Here is a 12,464-nt window from a genome sequence, read left to right on the forward strand (position 1 = left end):
ATTCTCCTGGAGTAAAATTAAAATTCCTAAGATTCTTTCCTTTCTCCAAGAGGGTTTGGATAAAGGGTTGTCAGCGAGTTCTCTTAAAGGACAGATTTCTGCTTTATCTGTTTTGTTACACAAACGCCTGGCAGCTGTGCCAGATGTACAAGCTTTTGTACCGGCTTTGATCAGAATCAAGCCTGTTTACAGACCCATGACTCCTCCTTGGAGTCTAAATTTAGTTCTTTCAGTTCTTCAAGGGGTTCCGTTTGAACCTTTACATTCCATAGATATTAAGTTACTATCTTGGAAAGTTCTGTTTTTGGTTGCTATTTCTTCTGCTATAAGAGTTTCTGAATTATCTGCTTTGCAGTGTGATCCACCCTATCTGGTGTTCCATTCAGATAAGGTCGTTTTGCGTACCAAGCCTGGTTTTCTTCTAAAAGTAGTTTCCAACAAGAATATTAACCAGGAAATAGTTGTTCCTTCTCTGTGTCCGAATCCAGTTTCAAAGAAGGAACGTTTGTTACACAATTTAGATGTGGTCCGTGCTTTAAAGTTCTATTTAGACGCAACAAAGGATTTCAGACAAACTTCATCTTTGTTTGTCGTTTACTCTGGTAAGAGGAGAGGACAAAAAGCTACTGCTACCTCTCTTTCTTTCTGGCTGAAAAGCATCATCCGATTGGCTTATGAGACTGCCGGACGGCAGCCTCCTGAACGAATCACAGCTCACTCTACTAGGGCTGTGGCTTCCACATGGGCCTTCAAGAACGAGGCTTCTGTTGATCAGATATGTAAGGCAGCGACTTGGTCTTCTCTGCACACTTTTGCCAAATTTTACAAATTCGATACTTATGCTTCTTCTGAGGCTATTTTTGGGAGAAAGGTTTTGCAAGCTGTGGTGCCTTCCGTTTAGGTAACCTGATTTGCTCCCTCCCTTCATCCGTGTCCTAAAGCTTTGGTATTGGTTCCCACAAGTAAGGATGACGCCGTGGACCGGACACACCAATGTTGGAGAAAACAGAATTTATGCTTACCTGATAAATTTCTTTCTCCAACGGTGTGTCCGGTCCACGGCCCGCCCTGGTTTTTTAATCAGGTTTGAAAATTTCTCTCTCTATACACTACAGTCACCACGGCACCCTATAGTTTCTCCTTTTTTCTCCTAACCGTCGGTCGAATGACTGGGGGGCGGAGCCAGAGGGGGGGCTATATGGGCAGCTTTTGCTGTGCTCTTTGCCATTTCCTGTTGGGGAAGAGAATATTCCCACAAGTAAGGATGACGCCGTGGACCGGACACACCGTTGGAGAAAGAAATTGTGCGGGGGCTTTTAGTTTATTACCTAAGATGGTACCAATGTATCTGTGCACTAGTCTAAAGTACAATAGTAGTCCAACTTTAGGCTTAAGGAGCATGTGCTAATAATTATTATATAAAGTAGATTAACTACATAGCTCTAGGCTGTCTATTTGTTAGAGATCAGCTAATGTTTACATTTATTTCCCTCTGGGGTCAAAGCATAGACTGATTTAAGGTCTAGACCATCCCAATAGCTCAAAGTTTTAGCCTGCCCTACTGCCTCGGCCGCAGACAGCAAGGCAAAAGTCTAATCTAGTGTTTGGGATATACCTAGTAGGAAGAGTGCTTTATACCTGGAGGAAAATGTAGGGGGTTACAAGTAAGCTAAGGAATCCATCCCTACTATTCCTTAAATATCACATAATAACGATTAAATAAAGTGAAGCCTTTCAAAATTGGAATGGGGGGGGCACCTTATAATTCAGTTGTAGAGCTAACTATACTAAGAAGATATTCCACGAGGACACAATAGTTAGCAACACGACCCTATTTATAGTAGGGATGATGAACCAGTTATCACTGTATCTACTAGCAGTTTGTGACTAAACTTGGAACACATAATTCTAACATGGCAAAACATAAATAACAGTGGAATAAACTTAGAGATTAAGACAAGCTAGGGGATACCTGAGCAAACAGCTAGATAAGCTGAGAAATGCGTATTAATCTGTTACCAAAGTTGTTTTTATGTACTTGGGGTGAACACAATACCCTATGTTTTTATATCCAATTTCAATAAATATATGTAAGTATATATGGAAGCCTGAGCACGATTTGCCTTTTTGGTCATTTGGATTCTCCTGTTCCCTGCTATCCGGTGCCCGGATCAGTGTTGCTGGGCCACTGTGAGTCCCCAGCTTGTACCACTTAGCACATCTGGTGCTGGTCTCCTTGTGAGTATCATTCCTACATAGGATTTGTCTATTGTGTATATTATCATCGCAGTGCTGCACTAGGAGGCGCCCTTTTCTTTGTGATCCTTTTCACAGATTCCTTAGTCTGTAATATAAGATGTAGCTTAGCACAGTATTAACAGTTTACATTAAAGGGACACTGAACCCAAATTTGTTCTTTTGTGATTCAGATAGAGCATGCAATTTGAAGCAACTTTCTAATTTACTCCTATTAGCATTTTCTCTTCGTTCTCTTGCTATCTTTATTTGAAAAAGAAGGCATCCTAAGGTTTTTTTGGTTCAGTACTCTAGACAGCACTTTATTATTGGTGGGTGAATTTATCCACCAATCAGCAAGGACAACCCAGGTTGTTCACCAAAAATGGGCCAGCATCTAAACTTACATTCTTGCATTTAAAATAAAGATACCAAGAGAATGAAGAAAATTTGACAATAGGAGTAAATTAGAAAGTTGCTTAAAATGTCATGCTTTATCTGAATCACAAAAGAAAAAATTTGGATTCAGTGTCCCTTTAAACTGCTTTACCCGGGGGGGGGGGTGCCAGATGTCGGAATAACAGGCCACCGTCTCGACATCTAATGGTCCAGTTTAGTGCTTCATCTTAGGTGAATGTCACAAATGAGGGTATCTTTCAGCGTAGATATAGTTATTACTCACTTTTCTGATTTTTATAAGAAAGGATTGTTGTAAAATCTGTATATAATTGGCGGATTATCAGTCTCAAATACGGAGCTACTAAATTATGCTGCCAGTCATGGCTGCCGCCCGGACACGCCCTCCGGTCTAACTGATTTAAACAATTAAAGGGACACTGAACCCAAATTTTTTCTTTCATGATTCAGATAGAGCATGAAATTTTAACCCCTTAATGACAACTGACGTACCAGGTATGTCATGCAAAAACTAACAGTTAATGACAATGGGCGTACCTGGTACGTCAGTTCTCTAACAGAGTGCTGGAAGCGATCACAAATGCTTCCAGCAGCTCTGAGGGTATTGCAGTGATGCCTCGATATGGAGGCATCCTGCAATACCACTTTACAAGCCTCCGATGCAGAGAGAGCCACTCTGTGGCCCTCTCTGCACCGGTAGCGATGGTGCCAGTGTCCGCCGGTGTGAGGGTGCGTGCACGATGCGCGTGCACGAGGGGAGAGTGTGCACGTGAACGTGCGCTGCACAGGGCGCGCACGTGCACGCATTAGCCACACTGACACCAATGAATGAGGGCAGAAAGGGATTAAAAGGTAAAAAAAAAAATTTAAATATAAAAGGATCTGGGAGGGGGTGGGGGTATTGTGGGGGGGGGGGGCTGCTACACTACAGAAATAGTTTTTAAGTTAAAAATAAAAATACTTTTTGGGGGATTTTTGGGGCCAAACTAGGTACTGGCAGACAGCTGCCAGTACCCAAGATGGTGGTAATTAGGTAGGGGAGAGGGTTAGAGAGCTGGAGGGGGGATCAGGAAGGTTTGGGCTAAGGCAGGGGTCCATCACAGCTAAAATATTTTATTATTTTTTTTAAAAAAAACAAAACAAAAAAAACTCTTATTTAGTACTGGCAGACTTTCTGACAGTACTTAAGATGGCGGGAACAATTGTGGGGTGGGGGAGGGAAGAGAGCTGTTTGGGAGGGATCAGGGGGTGGGATGTGTCAGGTGGGAGGCTGATCTCTAAAATTAACCCTGCAAGCTCCCTACAAGCTACCTAATTTAACCCCTTCACTGCTGGGCATAATTAACGTGTGGTGCGCAGCAGCATTTAGCGGCCTTCTAATTACCAAAAAGCAACGCCAAAGCCATATAAGTCTGCTATTTCTGAACAAAGGGGATCCCAGAGAAGCTTTTACAACAATTTCTGCCATAATAGCACAAGCTGTTTGTAAATAATTTCAGTGAGAAACCTAAAATTGTGAAAAATGTAAAGTTTTTTTTTTTTTTTATTTGCTCGCATTTGGCGGTGAAATGGTGGCATAAAATATACCAAAATGGGCCTAGATCAATACTTGGGGTTGTCTACTACACTACACTAAACCCTACAAGCTCCCTACAAGCTTCCTAATTAACCCCTTCACTCCTGGGCATAAAACACGTGTGGTGCGCAGCGGCATTTAGCGGCCTTCTAATTACCAAAAAGCAACCCCAAAGCCATATAAGTCTGCTATTTCTGAAAAAAGGGGATCCGAGAGAAGCATTTACAACCATTTGTGCCATAATTGCAGAAGCTGTTTGTAAATAATTTCAGTGGGAAACCTAAAGTTTGTGACAAATTTTGTTAAAAAGTGAACTTTTTTTTTTTTTGATCGCATTTGGCGGTGAAATGGTGGCATGAAATATACCAAAATGGGCCTAGATCAATACTTTGGGTTGTCTTCTAACAAAAAATATATACATGTCAAGGGATATTCAGGTATTCCTGACAGATATCAGGGTTCCAATGTAATAGCAAAGTGCTACTTGTATTTATTGCCCCATAAATTGCAAAAAAAGCAAAGAACGTGTAAACATTGGGTATTTCTAAACTCAGGACAAAATTTAGAAACTATTTAGCATGGGTATTTTTTGGTGATTGTAGATGTGTAACAGATTTTGGGGGTCAAAGTTAGAAAAAGTGTGTTTTTTTCCATTTTTTTATTATTATTTATTTTTAGTAAATTATAAGACATGATGAAAATAATGGTATCTTTAGAAAGTCCATTTAATGGCGAGAAAAACGGTATATAATATGTGTGGGTACAGTAAATGAGTAAGAGGAAAATTACAGCTAAACACAAACACTGCAGAAATGTAAAAATAGCCATTGTCATTAAGGGTAAGAAAATTGAAAAAGGGTCCGGTCATTAAGGGGTTAAAGGGACAGTCTAGGCCAAAATAAACTTTCATGATTCAGATAGAGCATGTAATTTTAAACAATTTTCCAATTTACTTTTATAACCAATTTTGCTTTGTTCTCTTGGTATTCTTAGTTGAAAGAATAACCTAGGAGGTTCATATGCTAATTTCTTAGACCTTGAAGCCCACCTCTTTGAGATTGCATTTTAACAGTTTTTCACCACTAGAGGGTGTTAGTTCACATATTTCATATAGATAACACTGTGCTCGTGCACGTGAAGTAATCTGGGAGCAGGCACTGATTGGCTAGACTGCAAGTCTGTCAAAAGAACTGAAAAAAGGGGCAGTTTGCAGAGGCTTAGATACAAGATAATCACAGAGGTTAAAAGTATATTATTATAATGGTGTTGGTTATGCAAAACTGGGAAATGGGTAATAAAGGGATTATCTATCTTTTAAAACAATGAAAATTCTGGTGTAGACTGTCCCTTGCAACTTTCTAATTTACTCCTAGTATCAAAATTTTCTTTGTTCTCGTGCTATCTTTTTTTTTTTTAAAGCAGGAATGTAAATCTTAGCAGCCAGCCCATTTTAGGTTCAGCACCATGGATAGCGCTTGCTTATTGGAGGCTTACATTTACCCACCAATAAGCAAGCATAACCCAGGTTCTCAACCAAAAATGGGCAGGCTCCTATGCATCAAATTCCTGCTTTTTAAATAAAGATAGCAAGAGAACAAAGAAAAATTGATAATAGGAGAAAATTAGAAAGTTGCTTAAAATTGCATGCTCTATCTGAATAATAAAAGAAAAAAATGTGGGTTTAGTGTCCCTTTAATTTCCAAAATACACCGTCAATCAAGGTTTAAATCTCTTCTTCTAGACACGCTTATTAGTGACTACCACAACACACACAGCAGCTATATTGAAGAAATTGCTTCATGAGGAAGGGTGTAGCTCATCTGAATATCTTGAGAACTAACAAAATGAAATAAAAAATGGTTGTTAAAGGGACATGAATACCAATTTTTTTTCTTCTATTATTCAGATAGAGCATACATTTTAAACAACTTTCTAGTTTATTTGTTATCTACTTTGCATCACTCTTGTTATCCTTTGTTTAAAAGCATATCTAGGTAGGTTCCGGAGGTGGGAGCTAGCTGCTGATTGGGGGCTGCACATATATGCCTCTTGTGACTGGCTTACCGATGTGTTCAGCTAGCTCTCAGTAGTGCATTGCTGCTTTTTCAAGAAAGGATACCAAGAGAATGAAGCTTAATTGAAAATAGAAAAAGATTGAAAAGTTGTTACAAATGTATGCTTAATCTGAATCATAAAATAAACATGTTGTGTTTCATGTCCCTTTAATCATATAAATGATATATTTCTCAAGTGTGTAGCTGACTGCCTCTCTCTATATTTTACAATGCTCCAAATAATTCAGGTTAGTTAAGGGCATCCCTCTTCTTTTAGAATCTACTGTGAGAAGAATTCCCTAGCTTGTCTCAGTGGATTAGCGTGACCTTGCTGGGCCCCCCCAATTCAACAGTGCCCTTTCTGGCTGTTTGCAATCAGCAGAAGTTGGGCCAGCAGCCAAATAGGAGAATGAAGAGCGGTTTCCTTATGAATGTGAGTCATCCTTTCTCCTTGGTTAGTTTGTACCAGAAGTTATGAATATGGTGGCAGGTTTTTCTGTACAGCAACACTGTTGGAAACCCTGCCCCATACTGTAAAGGCCAATATATACAAAAATGTTGTGAGGCGCTGTTTTGCAGGGGGGTGGGAGACACAGAAGGACCATATATGATGCAGGTGGAACCATTAAACACCTGCATCATATCTGGCCCTTAAAGTGTCATTAAATTTAACATTTTTATTGTGATTTTAGATGGATCATACAAATTTAAACAAATTTCCATTTTTCTCTATTATCAAATTTGCTTCATTCTCTTGGTATCCTTTGTTAAGGGAACAGCAAATGCACTACTACATGTTATCTGAGCCAATGACAAAAGGCATATATGTGCAGTAACCAATCAGCAGCTAGCTGATTGTAGCGTTTTTAAGCCCATAGCCTACCTAAGTATGCTTTTCAACAAAAGATACCAAGAGAATGAAGCAAATTTAATAGAAGTAAATTGGAAAGTTGTTTAAAATTGCATGATCCACGTGAATCATGAAAGTTTTAAATTTGACTTTGCTGTCCATTTATAGGGATATGAAAGCCAAATTTTTTTTATTTCACAACTTTCAAATTTTCTTCTATTATCACTTTTTCATTGTTCCTTTGTTATCTTTTGATGAAAAGCAGGGACATAAACACAGGAGTGTGCACATGCCTGAATCACTTTATGGCAGCAGTTTTACATAAGCTCTAGATGACAGCACTATTTCCTACCATGCAGTGCTCCAAACACCTACCTAGGTATCTCTTCAACTAAGAATATCATGAGAATGAAGCAAATTTGATACTAGAAGTAAATTGGAAACTTTTTTTAAAATGGTCTGCTCTGTCTGAATCACAAGCGAACATGTTTGGGATATATATCCCTTTAAGGCTTTTAAAATATTGCTTTATGGCAGCCATGCCCTAGGAAGTTTGCCCTCACTGTGCTAAGTAAATGGACATGAGAGAGCGTTAAGAAAATGCTCTAATGTGTAAGAGTATTTTGTTACTGCTATTGCTTCCATATATCGCTGTGTTTAAAGGGACAGTCAACACCAGAATTTTTGTTGTTTTAAAAGAGATAGATAATCCCTTAATTACCAATTCCCCAGTTTTGCATAACCAATACAGTTATAATTATACACGTTTTTACCTCTGTAATTACCGTGTATCTAAGCCTCAGCAGACTGCCCCCTTATTTCAGTTCTTTTGACAGACTTGCATTTTAGCCAATCAGAGCTGCATCCATGGTAAATTCACGTGCATGAGCTCAATGTTATCTATATGAAACACGTGAACTAATGCCCTCTAGTGGTGAAAAACTATCAAAATCATTTAGATTAGAGGCGGCCTTCAAGCTCTAAGAAATTAGCATATAAACCTCCTAGGTTTAGCTTTCAACTAAGAATACCAAGAGAACAAAGCAAAATTGGTGATAAAAGTAAATAGAAAAGAGAAAAGTTGTTTAAAAATGACATGCCCTATGTGAATCATGAAAGTTTTTTTGGGACTTGACTTTCCTTTTAACACTGCAAAGAGATTAAACTAGTCAAATTCAGCTCCAAAGAACAATGCATTACTGGATCCTAGCTGAACACATCTGTTGAGCCAATGACGAGGAAAAAAGCCATCAATCATCAGCCTCCAAAAGTGCACTGCCCCTCCTGAGCCAACCTTTTGTGCTTTTGAACAAAGGATAACAAAAGAAGCAAAGCAAATTTGATAATAGAAGTAAAAATTTAAAAGTCTTAACATTGCCTGCTCTAACTAAACTATACGTTTAATTAAAATAAGTTTAATTTTGGCTTTCTGTATAGGTTTTTAGATAAAGTTATTCCAAGTACAAATTTGTAGATCAGAAGTAATTTCACCGGTCTCCCCCTACCCCAAGAATTATAAAATGTCATCATCATAATCTCCCTACAATTATGTTAGCCAATCAGTGCTGAGCTTACCTAGGTTTAGCTTTCAACAAAGAATACCAAGAGAACAAAGCAAATTTGATGATAAAAGTACATTGGAAAGTTGTTTAAAATTGCATGCCCTATCTGAATCATGGAAGTTCAAATTTTGACTTGACTGTCACTTTATACCCAAATATATTAGTGGAGAAAAGTGTTTTTCATTAGGATGTTGATATCTAGAGAAAGACAGAAACAACAAAATAGATAATGCACACAAAAGTGATCTATTCCATTGGTTACCCAAAACATACTGTAGTTACAAGGGGTCAGTAAAGTCAAAAATCAAACTTACATGATTCCAATAAAGCATGCAATTTTAAACAACCTTCCAATTTATTTGCATTATCTAATTTGATGTGTTCTCTTGGTATCCTTCGTTGAAAGCCATACCTACTAGACTCAGAGGTAGCAATGTACTGCAATCAGCAGCGGGACTAACAGGTGCAACTAGGGCTGCTGAATGGATCTGTGGCAGGTTCCACTCTTGGCTGTTAAACACACAATAGAGCAAGGTCGATAGTCATAAAATTAGATGCTCTAATAGATCAGAACATTTAATTTTTCGACTATTATGGGCCTTTAAAGAGATTGAAAAGCAGGCCTCAAATTCTGAGGTTTGGCAGCTCAAATATATTGCTGCTGCAGTAGCAACTGAGACAATTGTCAAGGTGATATTAGCAATGGATTCCAATTGGTATGATTGACCCAGAAGTGCTACGTCACGGACTTGTTTGCAGACGTTCTAATTTTCTGTTTACCTATAAAATGTTAGAGGTAGAAGAATTACACAAGATTATAGAGCGACTACAAGGCAAGCAAACTGTTTATCTCAGGGATGTCCACATTTTTCACAGTGGATCACACTGGAAAAAACAAAATGAGTCGGCAACATGCAAATTTAAGAAATGCTACATATGGTGGGGGGGGAGATACTTTAAAGTGATTGTAACCTTTAATCAATTACTGCCCAGTATAATTTATTAACATTTTGAAAGACGCTTCATTTTTAAAATATTTACTGTTGAGTGATGGTAAATATTGCGCCGTTCCTCCGCCCGCATCTCACTTTGTATTTAGCAAATTGATTATGAATCTGGCTTCCTCCAATTTTTTTGTGCCCCCAGATTAAAAATAATAATATATATTATATTATATCTAGGTGTTTTATCCACACCCATTGCTAACAGGTGCATGAAATCCAGCGCACAACATGAAATCTACATAGACAAACATCAGTATAGTAGTACAATGAGTTGTACTGAAGAGCTCAGTGACTTTAAACGTGGCACTGTCATAAGATGACACCTTTGTTACAAGTCAGTTTGTGACATTTCTGCCAAAGCTGCCCCAGTCCACTGTAAGTGCTATTATTGCGAAGTGGAAGTGTCTAAGAGCAACAATAGACAAGCCACAAAGTGGTAGACCACGCAAGAGTGGGACTTGACAAGTGCCAGAAGTGCGTAAAAAAATCACATCATCCGTTGCATCACTCACAACAGAGTTCCAAACTGAATCTGGATAGTAACATAAGCACAAGAAATGTACATTTGGATCTTCATGAAATGGGTCCCCATGGCCGAGCATATGTAGTGGTGTAAAGCATACTGCTACCGGACCAAGGATCAGTGAAAATATAATCTCTGGAGTGATGAACAATACTTCACTATCTGGCAGTCTGATGGAGGAATGCGTGTGTGTCGGATGCCAGGAGAACACTACCTACCGGAATGCATAGTGCCTACCAGTGCTACAGTATTTTGGGGTGCTATACAAATAAATGATAATAATACTGTAAAGTAGGGATGCATCGAAATTTAAATTCTGGACCGAAACCGATACCGAAAATTCAGGATGCCCCTGGCCGAAAACCGAAACCAAAATATTTTTTTTCTTTTTTAACTACAGTGTGTGTGTGTGTGTGTAGCTGAGAGAACTTGTAGGCGGGAAAGCCCCAACAAATGGGCATGATAACTTGTACCGTAGGGCGTGATCTGCAGTGAAACTGGTGGAGCTCTACAAGGGAGAGCGTGGTTATAGCCAGACAACAATACGAGGTGGACATGTGTTTTGTTTTTGGGTGTAGTTATCCGTGCGATGGGCGTGGCTGCACCTGATCGTCTCTCATCGTATCTCCGCCTAGTTCCTGGTTCAGGTCACACTGACCCGTCAGATTATATGTCCGGAGCCCCAAATGGAGTCTGCCTGTCACCTATCACCAGACTTAGCTACGACCTTACGTGCAACGTGGTTATAGAAAGTTACTGTGCTTTTTTTGTATACACAGTCTGGTGGGTGCTAATTTGTACCAACTGTGTGCGAGCTTGGGGCTTATGCATATATAGTGTGCACGCATATTTGCCTCAGGCGAATAGAATGTCTACACACAAGAGGCTGATGTATGAGCACTGTATATAAGGCTTATACATATTCACTGTGTGTGCTTAGGTTCAAGTGTTTATAAACATGTTACTTATCCTCCTTTGAATACTGTTTTCAGAACTTTGGTTTCCTTCTATAAAAAAAAAAAAAAAAAAAAAAAAAAAAAAAAAAAGGGTACTGCTGGTTTCAAATATCATTATGTCATGTTACTTATGTGTGTGCTCTGTGTACCATGCCAGTGCTGTGCTGCTCACCTTATGCTAAGGATATACATGTAACTCAATAGAACAGGGGAGGGCTGTGCATTTTTAGCCATTTTGGACCTCTTTGGGCCAAAATTGGAATTGCACATTTTCGGAGGCCCAAATTTTGGTGCATCGCTAGTATTATTCTTTATTTAGTTCTGTGTAACAAAATCAGATTTAACCAGTTTTTTGGGGGTTTTTTTTTTACCAATTATCAAGATAAAGTATAGTCCTAGAAAACTATTATTATATGCAAAACAGTAAGTCAAGTAATGAACTCAAACAGCATCTCTAGGCTGGCATCAAATTTGAAATATGCTACACAATTTTACCGAAAATAGAAGGCAAAAAGAACGAAAACCAAAATAACCAAAAACGCAATTTTCGGCCGAAATTTCGGTGCATCCCTACTGTAAAGTTTGGTGGAGGAGGGATAATGCCTGGGGCTGTTTTTCAGAGTTTGAGCTAGGCCCCTTGGTTCCATTGAAGGGTCATCTTAATGTTACAGGATACAAACCCACTTTATACAATTGGGCTTTTCCACCTTTATGGCAACAATGTGGGGATGGCCTTTCCCAGATCCAGCTTGACTGTACCCCTGGGCACAAAGCAACGTCCATGATGACATGACAAGTTTGGAGTTGAGAAACTAGATTGGCCTGCATAGAGCCCTTACCTAAACCCCACTTAACACCTATGGAATAAATTGGAATGCCAATTGCGAGCCAGACCTTCTCACCCCAACACCAAAGCCTGACCTCACAAATGCTCTTTTGGCTAAATATGCAAAAAACTACCCACAAACACACTCCGAAATCTTGTGAAAAGCCTTCCCAGAAGAGTGGCAGCTGTTAGAGTCACAATGGGGGGGGGGGGGCAACTCCATATTAAAGGGACACTGAACCCAAATTTTAATATTTCATGATTAAGATAGAGCATGCAATTTTAAGCAACTTTCTAATTTAGTCCCATTATCAAGTTATTTTCATTCTCTTGCTAACTTTATTTGAAAAGCAAGAATGTAAGTTTAGAGGCCGGCCCATTTTTGGTTCACAACCTGGGTTGTGCTTGCTGATTGGTGGCTAAATGCTGTCCAGGATGCTAAACCAAAAATTGACTGGCTC

At 39.1% G+C, this 12,464-nt stretch overlaps 1 protein-coding gene across 2 annotated transcripts in view; it reads right to left on the bottom strand.

Moving 5' to 3' along the window:
• The window catches only part of TACC1 (transforming acidic coiled-coil containing protein 1), a 280,191-nt gene that overhangs the window by 265,849 nt on the left and 1,878 nt on the right, over window positions 1-12,464 (bottom strand). The window lies entirely within an intron of this gene.

This window comes from Bombina bombina, chromosome 6 (genome assembly GCF_027579735.1).
Source record: "Bombina bombina isolate aBomBom1 chromosome 6, aBomBom1.pri, whole genome shotgun sequence".
Lineage (NCBI taxonomy): Eukaryota > Metazoa > Chordata > Amphibia > Anura > Bombinatoridae > Bombina > Bombina bombina.